At 49.7% G+C, this 20,223-nt stretch overlaps 1 protein-coding gene across 9 annotated transcripts in view; it reads right to left on the bottom strand.

The window, feature by feature from the left end:
- ARHGAP22 (Rho GTPase activating protein 22) overlaps window positions 1-20,223 on the bottom strand; it is a 176,708-nt gene that overhangs the window by 83,059 nt on the left and 73,426 nt on the right. The gene's annotated exons all lie outside the window — the stretch shown is intronic.

The raw sequence follows: 20,223 nt of genomic DNA on the forward strand, positions 1-20,223 counted from the left end.
AGAATAGGAACACCTGCCCAGGTTATATGAGCTCTCAAAGTCACAGAGCTGGAGGGTGGGAGAGCTTGTCCTTGGATCTGGGTAGACTGACCACCACAGGACACCTTTTAACAACCAGCCCCCTGCCTCCTGCTTTTTGGCCTGTGTTCCCCTCTCTCATCTTCTTCTCCTATCATAGTTCCAATCTTTGATAGGAATTTGGCCAAAATCCAATGTGCATATGCCATACATTCAACACTCACAGATGTTCTGGAGTTGGGAGGGACTTTATACATTCTAATACAGCCTTCTCATTTACCATGGGAAATGTGAAGTCCAGAGATGCTAGATCCACTCCTCATAAGCATTTCTTCAGGGCCTATGATGTGCCAGGCACTAAAGTTGAATTAGTGACAAGTTAGGGCTTTCCCCAGTCAACCTCAGTTTTTGCTTTGAAACAGATGTAGAAATATGATAAGCAGAAAACAGGCCTCCCCTACAATCTCTCAAAATAAGTTTTGTGCACTATTACCTCAGTACATGGAAGCCAACTGATGTGGATTTAACTATGGATGCTTTCAAATTGTGGTGCTGGAGAAGACTCTTGAGAATCCCTTGGACAGCAAGGAGATCAAACCAGTCAATCCTAAAGGAAATCAATCCTGAATACTCTTTGGAAGAACTGATGCTGAAGCTAAAGCTCAAATAATTTGGCCACCTGATGAGAAGAGCTGACTCACTGGGAAAAATCCTGATGCTGGGAAAGACTGAAGGCAAAACGAGAAGAGGGCAGCAGAGGATGAGATGGTTGGATAGCATCACCAACTCAATGGATATGAACTTGGGCAGACTCCAGGAGAGAGTGAGGGACAGGGAGGCCTGGCATGCTGTAGTCCATGGGGTTGCAAAGAGTCAAACATGACCTAGCAACTGAACAACAGCAGCAATCTGGTTAAACATGTTAACTCCCTCACATACCCCCATTATCCCTCATCAACAGCACTGGTGTTATTCACTTTACAGACTCATTGTTCTGTGTTCTTTTCTTTCCTTAATGAAGAATGTCATTCTGGGGAAGACATAGTTTATTTAAAGCAAGCCCACACTGCTTTGTGCTAGAAAAGGCTGTGGATTCCATATGGATTGGTATGTCTTTTCCTTTCTCTTAATGAGACTTAAGTCTCATTTCTCTTCTTCCTTTGGCTACCAGGATGCTCAGGGAAATTTTAAAGGTCAATTTTGGCAAGTATGAAGGCCCCAAAGTAGGTTTTCACATTTATGTTTTTGTTTCCTGATTTTACTTTTCTACTTTTATTTGCATTTTCTCAGGTCCTTAATTTATAAAATCATTACTATTGCATTACCTTCATTTTAAGTGTTCTCATTAGAAGCCATTTCAAACCCTTTGTGGAATAACATAGGAGTATAAGTTAATAAGTGAATGTAATACATTCTATTTTAAATAAGGAATTGATCAACTTATTTTAAGGGGCAGATCATAAATGTATTTAAACTTTGCCATGTTGTCTCCATAGCAACTACTCAACTCTGCTCTGGTAGCGTGAAATCAGTCATAGACAATACAGAAACAAATGGGTGTGGCTGTGTTTCAATAAAACTTTATTTACAAAAGCAGGTGGTAAGCCATATTTGGCCCGTGGGCTTTATGTAGTTTGCTCTCTGTTTAGAATTTTAGAGCATTGGGAAATTGTTTCCTCTTGACTTGGGAAGTACTTGGCTTAGAAAAAAAGTGAATTCCCATCCCTAAGAGGTGGGGATTCTGTCCAAGATGTCTAGTTTCCACTTCTGGGTGACAGATTAGGGAAATGCAGCTGCACAAACTGTCTGGACATCTGGCTCTCGGGAGAGGCCCGCAGTGCCCAGGAAGGGCCAGTCTCTGACACGGTGGGATCTGAAGTCTGCCAGCCAGAGCCTATTCTCCTGCACATTTGCTGTGCCCAGTCCTCAGGGAGGAGGGGGCCCTGAGGGCAGGGCCCTAGAGGTGCATGGCCAGCTGGTTTCCCCAGCTCTGGCCAATGGGCCTTCAGCTGCTGCGGATGTTGTTCATGCAAGGAATGTGTCTGCAGCTCCAAATTCTCACAGAGAAAGACAAGGGGCATGGTTGGGGAGAAATTCCTGGGCCACATTTTTCTTGCTGTTCATGTGGCCTGAAGCCATTAAACTTGGCCAGACTGCCCAAGAGGGATTTTACAAAGCTCATTGTCTTTCCCGGAGTCTCACCCGCAGCCCTGCTCCCACCTGCTCTTTCTGCTTTTCTTTCTCTACTCCCCCAGCCCCAGGAGAAATGCAGCATGGGAAAGAGCAGGAGCCCACAGCCATGGTCCTGGGGGCTTTTGTTTCCTGTCCAGGTAGACCAGCTGCAGCAGCCGCTGCAGGGAGCAGGGGGTGGAGGGCACTTCCTGGCGGCTGTGATGGCATCAGACCTTTCTATGGGCTGCGGGGCAGAGGTGGTCTCAGCTGCTTCACCAGGAGTCACCCAGTGGGATACCTCCTTCAGTAATAAAAGCCACAGGTATTGAGCACCTGCTGTATGCCAAGCACTGAGCATTCTACATATATTAACTCAAACTCCACCAGAACACTATTAAAACTCCCGTTTTACTGATGGGGAAACTGAGGCACAGAGGTGCTAAGTGATATACCTGGGGTCCCACAGCTAGTAAGTGGAAGAGACAGGATTTGAACTGAGGAGCCTGGCTCCTGTGTGGCTCTTAACCTCTTTCAGTACGTGCAACCCCCTCAGCTCGGCATTCTGTTACAGATACTGCCCTAATGGCTAGTCTCCACATTATTAGCAAAAATCCAGGTGCAAAGCATTTGCATAGGTGGGATCTGTGCACCTTTGAAGACTCCCAGTATCCCCACTTGGCCCTCCACCATGAGCTTGGCCCACCTGCTGTTTGGTCTGCTTAGCTGAGGGCAGGGCGCTGTAACCTGGGGGTCAGTCAGTCCTACTTGTGTTGTTACCACTGCTGCTGCAGATACTGAGAGTGCAAGGGAGCGGCCTCCATTACCTGGGGATGCTCTGAATGTTCACAGTGCACCAGCCCCAAAGATTGGCGATTTGAACACACTGTATGTCATAGACACAACCCTGAGACCGAGTGTAGAAAACCCCATGTTACAGGCAAGGAAGCCAGCAGGTTAATCAGAAATTGATGCTGGCGGACAATACAAAACAACCACAAATCTCAGAGTCTTAACCCTATAAACAGACACTTTTGTGCTTAGGTTACCACCTCAAGTAGGTCAGCGTGAAGTGAGGGAATGAACGAGAGGGCTCCGCTCCAGGCAGTCTCGCAGGGACTCAGGCTCCTTCCAGGACCTCAGAGTCCTCCCCTGGATCCTATCAGAGGAGGAAGGATGGAACAGGGAGCTCTCAGGGGATTTTAGGGGCTGAGAGCAGATTGCAGCCAGACTCCCACCCACATTCCACTGTCCAGAGTTCTGTCACGTGACCTATCTTACTGCGGGGGAGGCTGAAAAACTGCATGGCCACAGAAAAATGAGTTTGACTGCCACCCTGGGGCTCAGAGAGGTGAGGTGCCTTGAGGGGCAGTTGGGCCATTTGGTGCCCAAGGCTGTGTCTGGCCTCTGTAGTGCCTTGACTGAAACAGAAGTGAACTCCAACCTTCAAAGACCCTCAGTCTTTCCGTGGGGCATTGGATGGGGCTGAAGGTGCTGAAGGGCTGTGAGGATTAAGTGAGGCACTGAGAGAAGAGATCAACGGAGTAAGCAAGTGCCCCGAAGCCTTCCCTCTCGTAGTGTGGAACTGTGGCCAGGACTGCTGGGCAAGGGGAGGGGAGATGGTAGGGAGGGACTGGGAGAGTCTCAGCCCAGAGGAGAGAAGTGGGGATGACCGAGTCCATAGAGAGGGGTTCAAGGACTTCTGCTTGCTGCTGCCACCTAGCCGTGGAAAGAGAAAGGGCAGGACAACCTGGCTTCCCGATTCTGGTTCTGGTCGGTAAGCGTCCAGGCCACTTCTGTCCCATCCTGATGACCATCAGGTTTCTTAGCAGAAGCTGGCCTTGGCGATGTGTCTAAGGCACAGGTGCCAGGATGGATGAAATCCCCATTCCCCAAGGTTTTGCTGTGGAAATAGAAACTTCTCCAGGGTATTCTGCTCAGGCCTCAGCATTCCCCTCAACGGGAGGGCTCTCTGCCTGCTAAGGCAGGACCTCTAGGGTATACTCAATGGATAAAGAATCTGCCTGCAATGCAGGAGACACAGGAGACATGGGTTTGATTCCTGGGTTGGGAAGATATCCTGCAGAAGGAAATGGCAACCCACAAATCCCATGGACAGGGGAGCCTGCCAGGCTCCAGTCCAAAGGGTCGCAAAGAGTCGGACATGACTAAAGGACTAAGCGCTAGGGTATGACTATGGCTTCCCTGGCCGAGTGCTACCAGAGGGCTGCCCCCGGACGGTGGGCATGGGGCAGGCCCCTCCCAAGCTGGCCTTGGTGGTGGCAATGAGATTACAGCTGTGTGGGAATGGATTGCTGGGCATCTCGGAAATATCCCCAGGGTATAGAGAGGGCCAGCAAGTCTCTCCAGGGACACACAGCACCTCTGTAATATGACCTGGATGGGGAGAGAGTGCAGAAGCTAGTGTACTCCACTCTGTCAAATCACACACAGACACAGTTTCCAGGGCATGTTGGCCTCAGATAACCTGATCAGACCCAGTTTTAGTACCAAGGACCACCATTTTTCATCTCTCTAGGTACAGTTCCAGGTGGAGCTCACTAACACCAAAGTCTCTATTTCCACAGCAGCAGCATCCTTCCCACAGCCAGGCCTTGGTCCACCCAACAGGTCTCCTGACCACGATACCCCAAGAAGCATTTTTCAGACTATGGACTCCAACCCAATAAGGAGTCATGAAATCAACTCAGTGGGTCTTGGCCTGTAGTTTTAAAAACGAGATAGAATCACAGAGTGGAAAGTGCCAGATGCATGGCATATAGAAACAGTAATGTCCTGTGAGACCCTTGCTTCCCTGTGTTCCTGAGCCCTCACAAGTGGGATGTAACGTTTCTTGTTGTAATAAAAAAAAAAAAAAGTAAAAACACGGTGGGGAGGTAGCCATCTTATTCCTTCCAGAAAGCCTGGGCTCTTTGTGTAAATTAGTCCACACATTTCTCTTCCTCCCCATTTCTCCCCACGGATCCCACTTCTCCTGCATGCCAAAGAAGGGCAGGATTTTTGCCAAGCCACTCAAAGATACAAAATAGGACCCAGCACTACTAGGCACAAAAGGTCCCTGGTTAAGTACTGATCCCAGGATGCTGGGTGCCTACTTGTCTTGTATTTGCATCTCTAAAAAGGCCACTTAAGTGACCCTTCACAGAACAAAGAAGGACAGCTTCTCTCAATTTAAAAGAAAAGAAAACCCTCCACGCTGCACATTCCTTCCTTGGAGGCTCCTGCGCAGTGGGCTGGTCTGGCAGCACTTGGTTCTGACACATCTGGTGGGTTGTTCGTTCCCTCTCCAGCATCATTCCTGAGGCAGTTATTTGTGGAGCGCCACTCTGTGCCAGACACGGGAAACCACAGACCCGAGCCCCCTGCCCGACTCAGCCCGGCCTGCGTGTGTGTGTGTGTGTGTGTGTGTGTGTGTGTGATGAAGACAGCGGCTTGCAGAAGAAGGCACCCCCCACTGCAGGTGTGTTCTGGGGCCCACCTGCTCCAGCACTGCCGTGGTCTGTCAGAAAAGACCTAGCTCTCCAGGATGCCCGGATTCTCATCATTCCTGCCCTGGGGGTGGGAGAGGGCCCTCACGTGTAGGAGCGCAGATGATGTACCGCTGCATCCTGCATTCCTGCCAAGGCCCATCAGGGTCATTACTGCCACCATCCAATGAGGCTCAGGAGATGAGGTGACTGTTCAAGGCTAGTGCACAGCCAGGAAGAAGCCATTCCTCTCCCGGGAGTCCTCTGGGGCTCCTGGGGCTCTGTTCTTCCCTCTGGACCACTGGCAGCATTTGGAAGTGACCAGGCAGTGCCACAGATAGAGCAAATGAAGGGCCATAATTGGGGCAGCAGGCTGCTCAGATGGAGGGGCTGTGCAGGAGGATGGGGGACCCTCTGGGGAGAAGAGGAGGGAGGTAAGCCAGGTTTTTGGGGTTGGGGGCCTTAAGAACGTAGGCTGAATTCTCCAGGCCAGTGAAAGTCAGTCCTGCTGCCAAAGGACCATTGCTCTGGCCACCTCACTCCTAACTGCATGACTGTCCCAGTTTGCCAGGGCTACTGTCAACAATTGCCACTAACTGGGTGCTTGCAACAACAGAAATCTGTTCCCTTAGAGTTTGGGAGGCTAGAAGTCCAAAATGGAGGTGTTGGCAGGGCCATGCTCCTCTCTGCAGGCCCTAGGGAAGGCTGTCCATGCCTCTCTGCTAGTTCTGGCATCGTGCGGAATCCTTGGCCTTCCCTGGCTTGTAGCTGCACCGCTCCAGTCTCTGCCTCATCCTCACATGACCTCCCCTGTGAGTGCTTGTGTGTCCAGATTTCTTCTCATAAGGACACGTCATTTAATTTAGGACGCACCCTATTCCAGATCTCATCTTAACTAATTGCATTGGCAAATAAGGCTACATTCCAAGACTTCCGCTGGACGTGAATTTCAGGAGGACAACGATGACCTCTCTAATGACCTCCCTTCTTTCCCAGCCACAGCCTCCCAGGCTCTGTGTCCGCTCATGCAAGTCTGCAGAAAAGTGTCAGGGGCAGCCGTGCCCTTGGAACTCAGGAAGGTGTCACTGACCTTGAGAAGAGCTTCCAAATCTGGTGGGGTGTTTTATTTAGTGGTTGTAACTCCAGTTTTTAACATTCTGGTATTCCAGAATAGTGTGATTTTAAAACACACTGAACTACAGGTATTTTGTGATATGTTTTTAAAAAATCAGAATCATTTACACTTGGGGAAATGCTTCAACAGAAGTTTGGATCCTGTAAGGAAAACTTATTTAGAAAGTGGTTTTCTATTCCTCCATAATCCACAGGGGGAAAAGAACCAAGGCGCCTCTATCACAACAAAAATCCTTATTCTGGTTCAAAGACTTTCTAAACCAGTGGCCTTCAAGTACAGCTGTTCCCTGCGACCCATCCACCAGACCCATGGAGTCACCTACCCAGGAGAACACTGCAGAAGGTGAGACACACTGGAAATGGTTCTTATGAAATACAACTGGGCTCATGATCAATTAAAAGATGTAGCCCCTGCTAACCAAAAAAAAAGTTAAAAAACCCCTCTAGAATACTGAATAAGAAAAAAGATTATTTGAAGATAAAGTACTCAAAGGATAATATTAGTTTGAAATTTAGTTTAGAACAATCCCCTCAAAAATTTTATAGCAGTTAGAAAAAATGGGCACCAAAATATGCTCATGATTCAAAAATAACATCAAATAATGTGATTTCATTTCAAGGGTTCATTATTATTAAAATTTTCTTTGTTTTATAGGGCTTGGTTTATTATTTTTGAATAACATTTTATTAATTTCATCTACCAATAATTTTTATTAGAAGGGTAATACTTTTAACCTTTATATTTCATAAGTTTATGTTTTCATTTCATGCTTTCCATATGCATATAATTTCTATTTGAAATGTATATTTAGCTTCACTGAAATTAACAATTTTATGTATTCTATATGCCTTTTGGTAGAAAGTGTTGATAACTAATGCCTATATTTCAGCAATGCAGGGAACAAACACCTGCATGCCTGTGTGTTATTTTGCTCTAGCAACCATAATTACTAACATCTTACTAATCAGCTACTGCTAACTATGTTCCAGGGACAAGGTTTAATGCTTTACATAAAGCTGCTTTTACTGAATCCATTTTACAGAAGAGACTGATGTTTAAGGGGTAATGTGACTCCCTCAGGACCCCAGACCTGGGCAGAGGCTGAACCAGAACTGAATCTCAGACAGCGTGATGGAACACCTCACCCTAAATTACAGCTGCACAGACAAATAAATAGAGGCATCGAATGATTCAGCCAATACACAGTAACTATCATTTTCTAGCCATCTTTTCATTATCTACACTAGAGTTCACAGACTCAAACTTTTATAGAGAGATCAGACAGGTAAGGTGTACCGAAAAAGCAGGTATCAGGGTGGGAGGAAGGCTGGGATGGGGCAGTAGGAAAAGGTGGGGATTCTGGCTAACTAGAGGATACTCAGGCTCTGTCAAAAGGGGCAGTTATTACTGAGCTCCTGTTAATTGTTTGTAGGGGGAAAGCAGCCCCAATTTCACCCTATAGAAATCTACATTGAATGCATGCGTGCTAAGTCGCTTCATTAGTGTCCAACTCTTTGCAACCTTATGAACTGTAGCCAGCCAGGCTCCTCTGTCCATGGGATTCACCAACTAAGAATACTGGAGTGGGTTGCCAAGTCCTTCTCCAGGAGATCTTCCTGACTCAGTGATCAAACCCACATCTCTTATGTCTCCTGCATTGGCAAACAGGTTCTTTACCATTAGCGCCACCTGAGATCTATGGGTAAAATCGTTTGCACATAAAAATACTCCATGAGCCAAACACAATATGTCTTACGGGCCAGAATCAGCTCATGGGCAATCAGCCCTGGTTCACAGCTTGGCTTGCAGCCTGAGAACTAGACTCAGTGTCTTGTCACTGTTTGCCTCTCTCTACCATCACTTTCAGCTTCCTTCCTGCTTTTGAGTTGCTGCTTTTTCATAATTTTAGTTTATCAAACATCTTGAAAAGCCCAGCACCAGGTCCTGCGTGCACTGTTGTAAGTCCCTCTTCCAGGAGGTCGTAGTCCAGGGTTGCGTAGTATTGGTGCTGTTTCACTCGGGAGCATTGCTTTGCATTTTAACATGGACATGAATCCCTCAGGACATATTCCTATAACCCATATTCTGTTTCAGCAGTTCTGGGTGGGGCCTGAGAATCTCCATGTCCAACAAGCTCCCAGATGATGCTGATGCAGCTGGTCCACGGACCACACCTTGTTTAGGAAGGACCTAAAGAATAGCCCTGCGTCTAAAGAAGTTCCTAAGCTGAAGGCTCCCCGTCAGAGGAGCCTCTGTACCTGGGCTTGGCTTCCCAGAGGTGACCTGGGTCATCCAACTCCCCACCACTAATCCCCTGCCACATTCCTCCCCACATCCTAATTTATCTAGAGATTTAGTCTAGCTGAGATCACTCATAAAGAATTTTATCTACATCTTTGTTCTGAGCTGGCACTGAGCATACTGCACATCACCCTTTCCTATCCGGTATGCATATCTCTAGCTGAGGAATTTCTGTCTGCGCCCCTCCGTGTCTCAGAGCTGTGGTGCCCAGCACCCGCCTCAGCTCCTGTTGGCAGCCTAGGATGGGACCCTGAAGGGGGACTCCCCAGGATGGACCTCAGACTCCATCTTGTACTAGTCATGTGACTTTGGGCAAGTTACTCCTCTGTGCTTCATTCACCACATCTGTACAATGGGAGTGTAAGGTCTACTCACTGGGTTTCAGGGAGATTGAACCAATGCACTGTATGGTGCCCTTCCCACTTCTATTTCTAAAAAGGAACTCAACAGATGACTTTAAGAATCTCATGTTGCTTGTATCTCGTGGAAGATGTTAATATAGGAAACTTACTCCTATTGCTATCCCAGGAATAACCAGTTGCTCTTGAAGGAATTAACAAGTCTCCTTGAGAGTGGACTTCTATTCCATCAGTCAGCAATCATGTTCCTGTACCTGCTCTGGGTCAGGGCACGCAAGAGGCAGCCATACAGAAGGTGGGCAGACACATGAACAGTCACCAGGGCTGCAGGAGTGCCGCACACAGGTGTCGGAGAAGTCATGAAGTATCAAATGAGCCACTCAACACCACATTTGCCAATTTTCAAATAACATTCTCAGTGGTTTTTTTTTTTTTCAACTGAAATACTTCTGAGAAACAAGGGACCTGGTTGTTGATCAATCAGTAAACCATAGAATGGCCAGAAAGTCACAAAATTAGGAGAAAGTACTGTATTTGTCATACTTTTTAATATAAACAGCTGGACCCATTCATTTAGGTTTAGAGACATTCTGGCTGAAAATATATCTGGAGGTGGAAAAACATACTGAGACTATCATTTGAAAAGGTTGCTAACTACTTTTTAAAATATGTTGATCCTTTGTTTCTTGATGGTAGACACCTTGCTATAATACTTGCTAAACTTTACCGAATACTTAACACAGGCTAGCATTGTCCTAAGATATAGATTATCATATCCTCAAAACACTATGGGATATGCACTTTAAAAAAGTTTTCTTTTGAAATAATTCTAGATTCACAGGAAATTGCAAGGAACTGTACAGCAAGGTCCCATGCACTCTAAACCCAGCCTCCTCAAGTTTTAGCATCTTACATAACTACATCCCACCATTGAAACCAGGAAACTGATCTTGCACAATCAGTCCACAATGCTGATTCAGATTCTGCTGTTATACACACTGGTGTCTGTGTGTGTGTGTGTGTGTGTGTGTGTGTACTGAGGTGGGCGAGGGGTCTATATAGTTTTATCACACATGTAGTTACATGAAAGTATCACCACCATTAAGATACTTAACTATACCATCAGACTAAGGCTCCCTCTGCTCCCTCTGTATAGTCACATCCAACTGCTTCACCCCTACGCCTAAGCCAAGGATAGACACTTTATTCTCATTTTATATATGAGGAAACTGAGGCACAGAGAAGTCAGCAACTTGACCAAGTGCACGTAGTTAAGTTCTGGATCTGTTGTTTTAAAAATATATATATATATTTATTTGGTTGTATTGGGTCTTAAAATAGTCGCAGCATGCAGGCTCTTTCATTGTGGTGCACAGACTCTCTAGTTGTGACACTCAGGCTCAGTAGTTGTGGCATCTGGGCTTAGTTGCTCTGCAGCATGTGGGATCTTACCTCTCTGACCAGGGATCTAACCAGCAACCCCTGCATTGCAAGGTAGATTCTTAACCACTAGGCCACTAGGGAAGTCCCTGGGTCCAGTTTTTGAACTCTGTCATTAAAGAGACTCATTGTGGGGAGGGGTTTGCAGGAAGCGTGTGGAGTCTGGAACGGCTTCCTAGATCCTTGATCTCGGCCTTGAATGGAGAAACCGCATCACTTACAGTGGGGGAGGGCTAGAACATCAGATGCCATGGAAGCGAAACTGAGGGTTCGAGAAGCCCTGCTCCCTGCAACATCGAATCCAGGTGTCACAGTCACTGGCCTGGGTTTCTGGGACCTCACTTTGACTCTATCATCTTTATCCCTGAATTACTGCTCCCTCCCTCTGTCCTTTCTTAGTTGGCCATCAACCCGGCAGTCATTCTGGATTCTACTTCCAACATCCTGTCCCTCACCAGGTCTGAACATTTCACCTCCCAGCCATCCTCCATTTTCCTGGCCTCTGCTTGGTTCTAACTTGAGCAGTCCCTGCTGCTCTATTAAAATAGCACACCACGGCCTGCCGCCCCCCCACCCCGACCCCCGCAACACTGGTTCTGGGTCCCTCTTGTTACCCCCTGCTCAATCCAGTCTTTTCACTGTTGCTAAATATGATCATAACTTTCCCCTGTGGTTCCTCATTGCTTATAAGACTGTCCACATGCCAAGGCTCTCTGGGATCTAACCAAGCGAATGGCTCAGAGTTAGCCAAGCTGTTTCCTGCCCCAGGATACTGGCACAGCTGTGCGTGTCTCCTCCAGGGCTCCCCATCAAGGCCAGACCCAGAGCACTGGGCTGAAGTTGGAGATGTGAATCCTTGCATCTAAGGAGACCTAAGTCTGATGAGAGAAACATAACTGCCCACAAAAGAAAAGAAGGTAAAAAACCAGGGGGTACTTTTCAAATCATGCATGAAAGGTGCAACCACAGAAGCAAGTGTAGGTTTAAATGAGAAGCCCCAGTATGGGAGAAGGTGGGTCATCTGGCTGGAATAAGGACGACAGTGGCAAGCCTAGAGCTGGGCCCACGTACCTCTCCCAACCAGGGCACGACACTTCCTGGAGTCCCCACAGGCCATGCAGGTGGCCTTCACAGTGCAGATCAGAAGGCTGTGGGTTAGAGAGTCAGGAAGAATGTCATACCTGCCGAGGTGAAGTTGAGCCAGTGCACCGGGGAAAGGACCGTGTTACACACTTAGGAAGCCAGGCTGGGCTGCCTGGTGGCAGACAGCCCTGGGTGGGCCACTAAAGGTTCTTTCTGATTGGCTCGTACAAGAGACAGCTTCAGTCCTATCACCTAATGGACCACAGTCTTGACTTGCAAGCATGCAGGTGGCACCTCCCAGGTCAACATTCCCTGATGCCCTCTGTGGATACCAGGAGATCCACTTAAAGTACCCCCTGCCTTAGGAGTTTAGGATGTGGGAGAAGTAGAGACTTGCAGCAAATTCAGGAGCATTTCTATCAACAGGACCGAAAGGAGAGGACAGAGGGCAGCAATGGCCTTGGACCCAGGGCCAGGGATGGACGGAAAGAACGTGGGGCTGGGCCGTGAGGGGTGGAGTACACTCAGCCCCTGGAGAAGCCGTACCCCTTCTGGGTGCCAAGTTTATGGATGGGATAAGGACACTGGTAAGATGTGGACTGAATTTATTTATGACTGGAGGCTCCAAGGGCTAGTGAATTTGCAAGAAGAGGTCAACAAGAGGTGTTAGGCTGCATTCACAGGCTGGAGCCTAGTGCAAAAGAACAGACAGGTCCTGCATTTACATCCAGAGGCCCACAGTCAGGGCTGGCTTCAGGGGCCTGTGATCAGGGCAGGTACAAAGGATCTCCCTGGGAAGGACCCTGCGCTAGGTATTCGGTGTTTCCTGGTGGCTGTCTTGAGGTTGTCAATCATTTTGTCTTTAAATTTGTATTATGTAAGTGAGGTCTGATGGGCCACTGGAGTGTATTCAAGGGCTTGGAACCTCAGCCCTCCTGTGGTTGGTCCTGCCCCTGAGCCTCCTGCCTCCAGGGATGCTCAGCCACCCCCTGCCTCCTGGTGCCCCGGGCCAGCAGCACACCTCTGCTTCCTCCCAGTGACTGCTGCCACCCCTTTCCCTAAGTCTGGTGGAGGGCTGGGGTCAGGAGCACATGCCCGGCAGAGTCTCAGGGTGGAGCACGGTGGCGACAGTCCCTGGTTTGGTTGACAGCGCCAGTGCATGGGGTAGGTCATCAGGCTGTGGGGAAGAAGATGTCGGGATGGACTTTCTTGTCCAGGATGGGGCATGGCACCATGGTCCAGTGGCTGTTGGGAGGGAGACCTGGCAGCTGATGGGCGTGTGCACTGCACCTTGGGGGACCCTGGGTGCCTGTGAGTGGTCTCCTCTTATCCCACGAGTATCCCCATGCCCAAGGGAGTATGCTATTTAAATAGCAAATAAAAAACCCCATGCCTGGTCTGTCTGTGGCCCCCACGAAGCACAGCTATACCTGCTCCTGCGTTGCAGCATTTCACATCTATTGTCTGGCCGTGAAGTCCCTTGGAGCCCTTTTCCCTCCACAGTGGAGCAGCTCAGCCTTGCTTGCATTGGACCCTCCTAGGACAGTGCCAGATCATCACCTCCTTTATTCCAGACTCATGTCTCCATGAACAGAGCCTCTGGGCTCCTCACTGCCCCTCCACTGTGCTCAGGACCAAGTACATAAATTGTGGGGCCTAGTGCAAAGTAAAACTGCAGGACTCTGTCTTCAAAAAGCAGGAAAAAGCACCGTTAAGGGCATTAAATATGAAATTTCTCCATTTCTTCCATGAGCTCCCATTCAAACTGTCTAATTATCCCAGGCCAGCAACAGTGGCATTATCTGGGAGCATGTTAAAAAAACACATCCTCCAGCCCCATCCTAGATCTCGGAACCTGTAACTTTGGGGATGAGCCTAGTACCCAGGGTTTTTGACGAGCGCTGCAGGGGCTTGGATATACAGGAAAACTTGAGAACAACTGCTGGAGGACTGGAATTTGTTTTGAAAGCCACAAACTAAAGAAATGTGAAGTTTGCTTGTATATGGCAGATAAAAGAGAAGTTGAAAGATAGGGAGAAAGGGAGGTAGAGAGAGAAAGAGGAGAGAGGAAGGAAAGAAGAGAGAGAAAGAGAAAGAGAGGAGGGAGGGAGGGCGGGGAGAGAGAACTGGCTGGTGGAGAGTGCAGGTCCTCTGCACGTCCACATATCTTAGTTCACTTGATGTTCACAGCTTTCTTGCCAAGTAGGTAGTTTTATTTCTACTAGCAGAAGATGAAAATGAGACAGAGAGAATGTAAGCTACTGGCCCGAATTCTTGGCTTTAGTGAGTGGGGGAGCTAAAATGTGAATCTCAGTATCTGACTCCAAAACCTCGGCTTCCCCCCAGTCCCTCTGCTCGTCCTCCCCCACCCCCTTCATTTTTGGAGCACCTGTTGAGCACCTGGGCTTCCCAGGAGACACAGTAGTAAAGAATCCACCTGCCAAGAAGGAGACACTGATTCGATCCCTGGGTCTCGAAGATCTCCTGGAGGAGGAAATGGCAACTCACTCCAGTATTCTTGCCTGGGAAAATCCCATGGACAGAGGAGCCTGGAGGGCTACAGTCCTTGGGGTCACAAAGACTCAGACATGATTTAACAACCAAACAGCAACAGCAATGAGCTATTCTCTGTCAGGCACGACATCCAGTTGCCTCCTCATCCAGGCCTCCACCATGCAATACGGCTCTACCAGACACATGTGACTGCTTGGAATACAGCTGGTGTAACTGAGCCAGGGGATTGTCGATTTCATTACAAACGTGGCTTGCTTTGTATTTCTATCGAACAGGGCTGCTCTAGAACATGATTTTGGCCAAAGGGATGAACTGTAACTTCCTCTGCAAGAGCATGTACTTCCAGGAACACCAGTGGGGGTTCCCCGTACCTGGTCTGGTGTTTAGTTAAGAAAAGTGAGGTTAAAAAAAAAAAAAAAGAAAAGTGAGGTTAAGACAGGAGGGCTAGACCACAAAGCAGGGAAGTACCGGAAACCACTCTCGTATTTGTTGATTCTCCCACCCTCAGGGGTGGTGAGTGAATTGCTCATCTAATTTCATTTCTAGTCATTACCCATCGTCTGGCGCGCCGCAGGCAAACTCAGCGGGGCCACACGGGGTCAGGCTGATACGCTGGCTGGCTGGTACCAGGTGCCGAGATAGGCTGAGCTCGGCATCCTGCTCAGGAGGCGGCTAATGAGATGAGTGATGCTCCAGGGATGTCAGGAGCACCGTATCAGTCTACTTCTACAGAGTGATCTGTGTGTGCTGGCTTTACTTCAAGGTCAGGCCATAGAGATAGCAGGCAGCAGAGATAGCAGGCAGCAGTTCTCCTATCTGCTCCAAGCTGCAGGCGAATAACGATGGTTAGCTGTAAGCTCAAGGCTTGAGAGAGGCTTCAAAGACCCAGTGCAGCCCTAAGAAATTGCTGGAACCCATTCTTCTGGGGGAAGCTTGGTTGTGGAAGGATACTCTCCTGGGGCAGGTAGACACCTCGGAGGCCTCCTCATCTTACAGTTGGGGAAACCAAACCAAGGACATCTGCTCTGGCTGCCCCCAGCAAGTTAGAGGCTGGGCTGGGTCTGTCGTTGCTGTTGTTTAGTTGTTAAGTAGTGTCTGATTCTTTGCGACCCCGTGGACTGTAACCTTCAGGTTTCTCTATCCATGGGATTTCCAAGGCAAAAATACTGGAGTGTGTTACCATCTCCTTTTCCAGGGGCTCTTCCCGATCCAGGGATCAAATCCGCCTCTCCTGCATTGGCAGGTGAACTCTTTACCACTGAGCCAACAGGAAAGCCTGGGCTGGGTCCGGGACCCACCTAAACAGACCTCAAAGGCATGTGCATGATCAGGATCCCCTTGCAAAGAACTTGGCACATGAGCTTGGAACTACACAGGAAGAATTAGAGCTTGACTTTAATCAGTTCAGCTTCTGAGTTGCCCCCTCCCATCCCGCTCACTGGTGAGCATTCTGGCAGGGGAGGGTGGTCTCCTCCATGGACACTGTCCAGGGCAAGGGTCGGGGCAGAGGGTGACAGTGAGGAGTGGCAGTTTACCTCATCTCCTGCCTGATCCTTGCAATCCCCCCACCTCCCAATCACTACATCAGTGGCTCTTCTAACATACAAATCTGGTTTTAACCATCCCTCCTGCTTGCTAAAGATGTGCAGTGGCTAAGTCCAAGCCTCTTTGTCCAGCATCCAAGGCCCTTTATGGCCAGACCCCCACCTTCCTTTTCCACTGTGGTCCTCTACACACCACGTCTCCTGCACAGCCTACTTCTCCTGCTCTCTGTGCCTTTGTGTACTCTCTCCTCCCTTCTGGACCATTCCAGGGCTGATCTTCTCTTGTTTGCTCAGGGGTCATTTCCCCTTCCCTGTCAAGGCTTAGCTCGAGTGAAATCTTCCCCAACCACCCAGGTGAGCCACCCCCACCCTCTGCTCTGGGCCCTCAGCCCCGTGGATACCCTTGTTGGGGCATGCATCAAATGGTATTGGGATTGATAACTTACAGGTGATAGCTAAGCGGGAACTGTGTTGTTATCATTAATAATAAGGATAAACAGACAGACTGCAGAGAGTAGGGAAGAATGAAAAAAAATATCACCGTCAATGCTGAGCCAGGCTCTGGGCTCTTACTGCATCCTCACCAAGCCCAAGGCACTTGGCTTTATAATCTCCAAGTTATAAGTGATGAAATGGAGGCACGGGGACATTGAGTGACTTGTCCGAAACCAGCAGGCCCTGGGTGGCAGGGACGGGCTTCTGACCAGTTCTCCCTTTGGAGACTTTGGAGAGGACGGTTGGGAGCTGGTCAGAGCTGGGTGCTGTGGGGACACATGTCCTGCTGGGAGACGCAGAGAACAGGCACAAACAGTGGGATGGCACATGGGCTCAGCCTCCGACTCTCTCCCCTGGAACCTTCCTTTCTGTGTGCAGACGCCTGCCTCTAGGGAGCAGAGGCATTGCTGGCAAACCTGGGTTCAACCCACCATCTCCCCAACTTCCACAGAGTGCTACTGTTCACTCTCTTCATACCTCAGCCCCCAATGCCTGGGTGGAACTGAAAACCCAGGGCCCCAAAGCCATCCCCACCCAGGCCTGTTGCCTGCAGGATGCCCCCCCAGTGTCTGGGGAGTAGGTGGGGGTCTCAAACAGTATGTTAGGGGGAGGGTACCTGCCAGACCTCTGAACGGGGCAATGTCCCCCACCAGAGGTTCCAGCACTTTATCTTGAGAAATGGGGTCTGCAGGGCCCAAAGCAGACAGGCGCTCTGCGATGGGAACCAGGCCCAGATGTCAGAGCAGTGTGAGCCCCTGTGTATCTTCCTCCTGCTCCAGAAGACAGCACCGTCCTGCTCTGAGATTCTGGGCAGCCGTTCACATCTCACCTGGGTTATCCTCAGTTCTGCACACTGGGGTCCTCGCCCTCCAGGAGGAAATGCTGCCTGGAAAGGGACCCAGACTTGGGGCCTTGGTGTGGATTTGCAGAAAGACCCACGATCAGTATGACACTTGGCCCCCAGAGAAATAGCCAAGGACTCTGATGCAGAGTACCTCCTCTCTCTTCCCTGGAAGCACCTGAGTTCAGTTTGGCAGGAGTAGGAGTGGGGTCCTTGTGCCTACCAGGGGTAGGTTCACGGCCTAGACAAAGCCACTCGGACCTCAGACCCTGAGCCATCCTCACCACCTGGACTGAAGACACCGGCGTCCCTGGCGCAGCCCTCCCTGCACGGAGCCCCTCGCACTCTCTGTTCCCGGCTCTGGGGGGTCTGCGCAGCCCTGCTGCTGCCCCTCTCCACACCTACCTCTCCAGCTTCCCGGGGGTTGATTCTGCATGGCCCCATAGCTTCTGGCTATTTCCCCGTTGCCTACATTGGTCAGAACTGGCTTCTGCCACCTGCCACTGGGGACTCTGGAAAGATATGCCCAGCAACAGAGGAGCGATGATAGGCCAGCAGTCACTCGCCAGCAAGACTTAGGGCTACCATCTGAATTCCTGTAGTCAGTGGGCTGTGTAGCATCAGGCTCATACCAGAAGGATGTTAGCAACGAGTTATACTGCTTTACGGATCACCGAACTCGGGGTACCAAACACGAGCATCTTGTGAGTTTAGCAGCTTTTTGTCCAGAGCACTACAGCAGGCCTCTCCTTCCTACTTCTAGCCTGTAGATTCGGAGGAAGGCCTGTGTTTGGCCTATGGCCAGATGCCTGGTAGGCCAACAGGATCAAGTCAACACAGGGCAGACAGCTCTCAAAAGGCTGAGAGGGCTGGGTTTTGCCAGACAACTTGGGGCTGGAGAAGAGGTCCAGGTGGGAAGGAGACCCAGGGTCCTTGAATCCCAGCCCCTTCCGGGGGCCTGACTCCTTCAGGCCTGACCCAGGAGCCAGCCTTGGAGTGCCGGTGGAGGTCAGGTTTCTGCGGCTAGAACTGGCTCAAGCTGCAGCTCCACTATTCAGTGACTGTCGGGGTCTGTCAAGAGTCAGAGGTGCTGCCTGGCTGAGAAGGCTGGGGGCTGGCTGGGGGAGGAGCTGGAGGACACGCGCAGTCGGCTTAGAATTGGCAGGTCTCTCCACTAGATGGCGCTCACAGTATAATTTTTCCTCATTTTAAATTCTATCTTGATGAAAAGTTGTGATTCTTTTTAATACCGCTGAAGAGCACAGATGACTTAAAATTCATGTGACTGATCTCATGCATTTTCATTCCTGTGTTTCTGTCACGTGTCCAAGAGTTGTCACGTTTCCCTCCCTCTGGGGTACTGGGTGTGGCCGGCACGCACCACTGCCTGGCTTTCCCGGGCCAGAAAAATGCATCCAGTGCAGGTGATCAAGTCTTCCCTTTTCGGCTCTCCCCAAAGGTCGTGTGGACCCCTCACCGCCTACCACCTGATCCGCTTTCCCCGAGTTGTCTCACAGCTGCCCTCACCATCGTTCCGGGCCTTCAGGAGTGGTTCAAAGGCAAGAGGACAGAGACAGGCAGGCAGTGCTTGGAACCTGCATGCATCTGGTGCTACAGCCATTGCTATGCTTGGGATAAAGGAGTGTGGGGAGCCTTAATTCCCTCCCTAGACCTCTCCCGCCCAGGTAGGGAAATTACCAGATGTGTACGAGATGCCTGTGTTGGAGGACTTTGGAAGTCAGGTTGTCCAGGTACAAGTCTTGACCCCACTGCCATCCAGCTGTGTGTTGTTGGGCAAGTGACCAATTATTTTTAATCCCCAGTGTCCTTTTTTATAGACTGGGCACAGAAGTACCCCTTACCTTAGTGGGATGTCTTGAGTATTATGGCAGCAGAATAATGGCCCCACAAAGATGTCCACATTCTAATCCCTAGAATCCTAAGGCCAATCATCCCTAAGGTTGATTACGTTACCTTACATGGCAAGTGGTCCTCTCCCCCACAGAGTCCAAGACATCTTTGTAAGCAGCTCTGACCAGATAAAGAGCATGCACACCTGTGATCATTCCCATCTGGCCCTTGGGGCACATGCCCAGGGTCTTTCTGAATTTATGGTGGTGCATATTGACCTCTACCTTTTGGTTCTGGCCTCACCTCACTCCTCCCCAAGTCCTAGGCCCAGGCCCCTGGCCACTCCCCCAAGCCTTCCTTCCATGAATCCAGCTCCTCCTCCCCTACACTGGGAGCCCTGCCTGCCAGTCCTCTCTGTCATTTCTTCTCTACCTTCTCAGCAGAAGGTACCTTCTCTACTTTACTCCTGATCCATAGTCAACCAAGCCTCTATTTTCCACTCCATACCCTGGGGTCCCTCTGTTGCCACCTTCCAATGTGCACTTTCAGCATCAAGATTCTGCAGTAGATGAAATAGTCAAATTAAACCATGGGTACTTGAATTTTCAACATGGAGCATGCAGTTGGGAGGGTCTCCCTGCACTTAACCTGCAGACTGTGTCCTGGAGCTCCCAGTATGGACAGAGCAAAGGTGAATACTCTTTGTCCCAGGCTTGGATTCATTCACTTCCACTCCTAATGTGCCATAGCTTGCTGGGCTGATCTGTGCCTGGGCTGACCTGTCCCGTGGCCAGGTCACTTCGTCAGAGTGGTTGGGTGGCCTTGCCACTTGGGACCGTACGTGTACTGGCTCACGGATGCCAGTGAGGCCCTGGCACACTCGGTCCACAGCCACGACTTCCCAGAAGAAAGTCAAAGTTCAGATGGCGCATGATCGGATGTGATGATGAGCTGCCTGTAACTGACACTCTTGGTGCCCTGCCCA

The sequence above is a fragment of the Cervus elaphus genome, chromosome 15 (assembly GCF_910594005.1).
Source record: "Cervus elaphus chromosome 15, mCerEla1.1, whole genome shotgun sequence".
Lineage (NCBI taxonomy): Eukaryota > Metazoa > Chordata > Mammalia > Artiodactyla > Cervidae > Cervus > Cervus elaphus.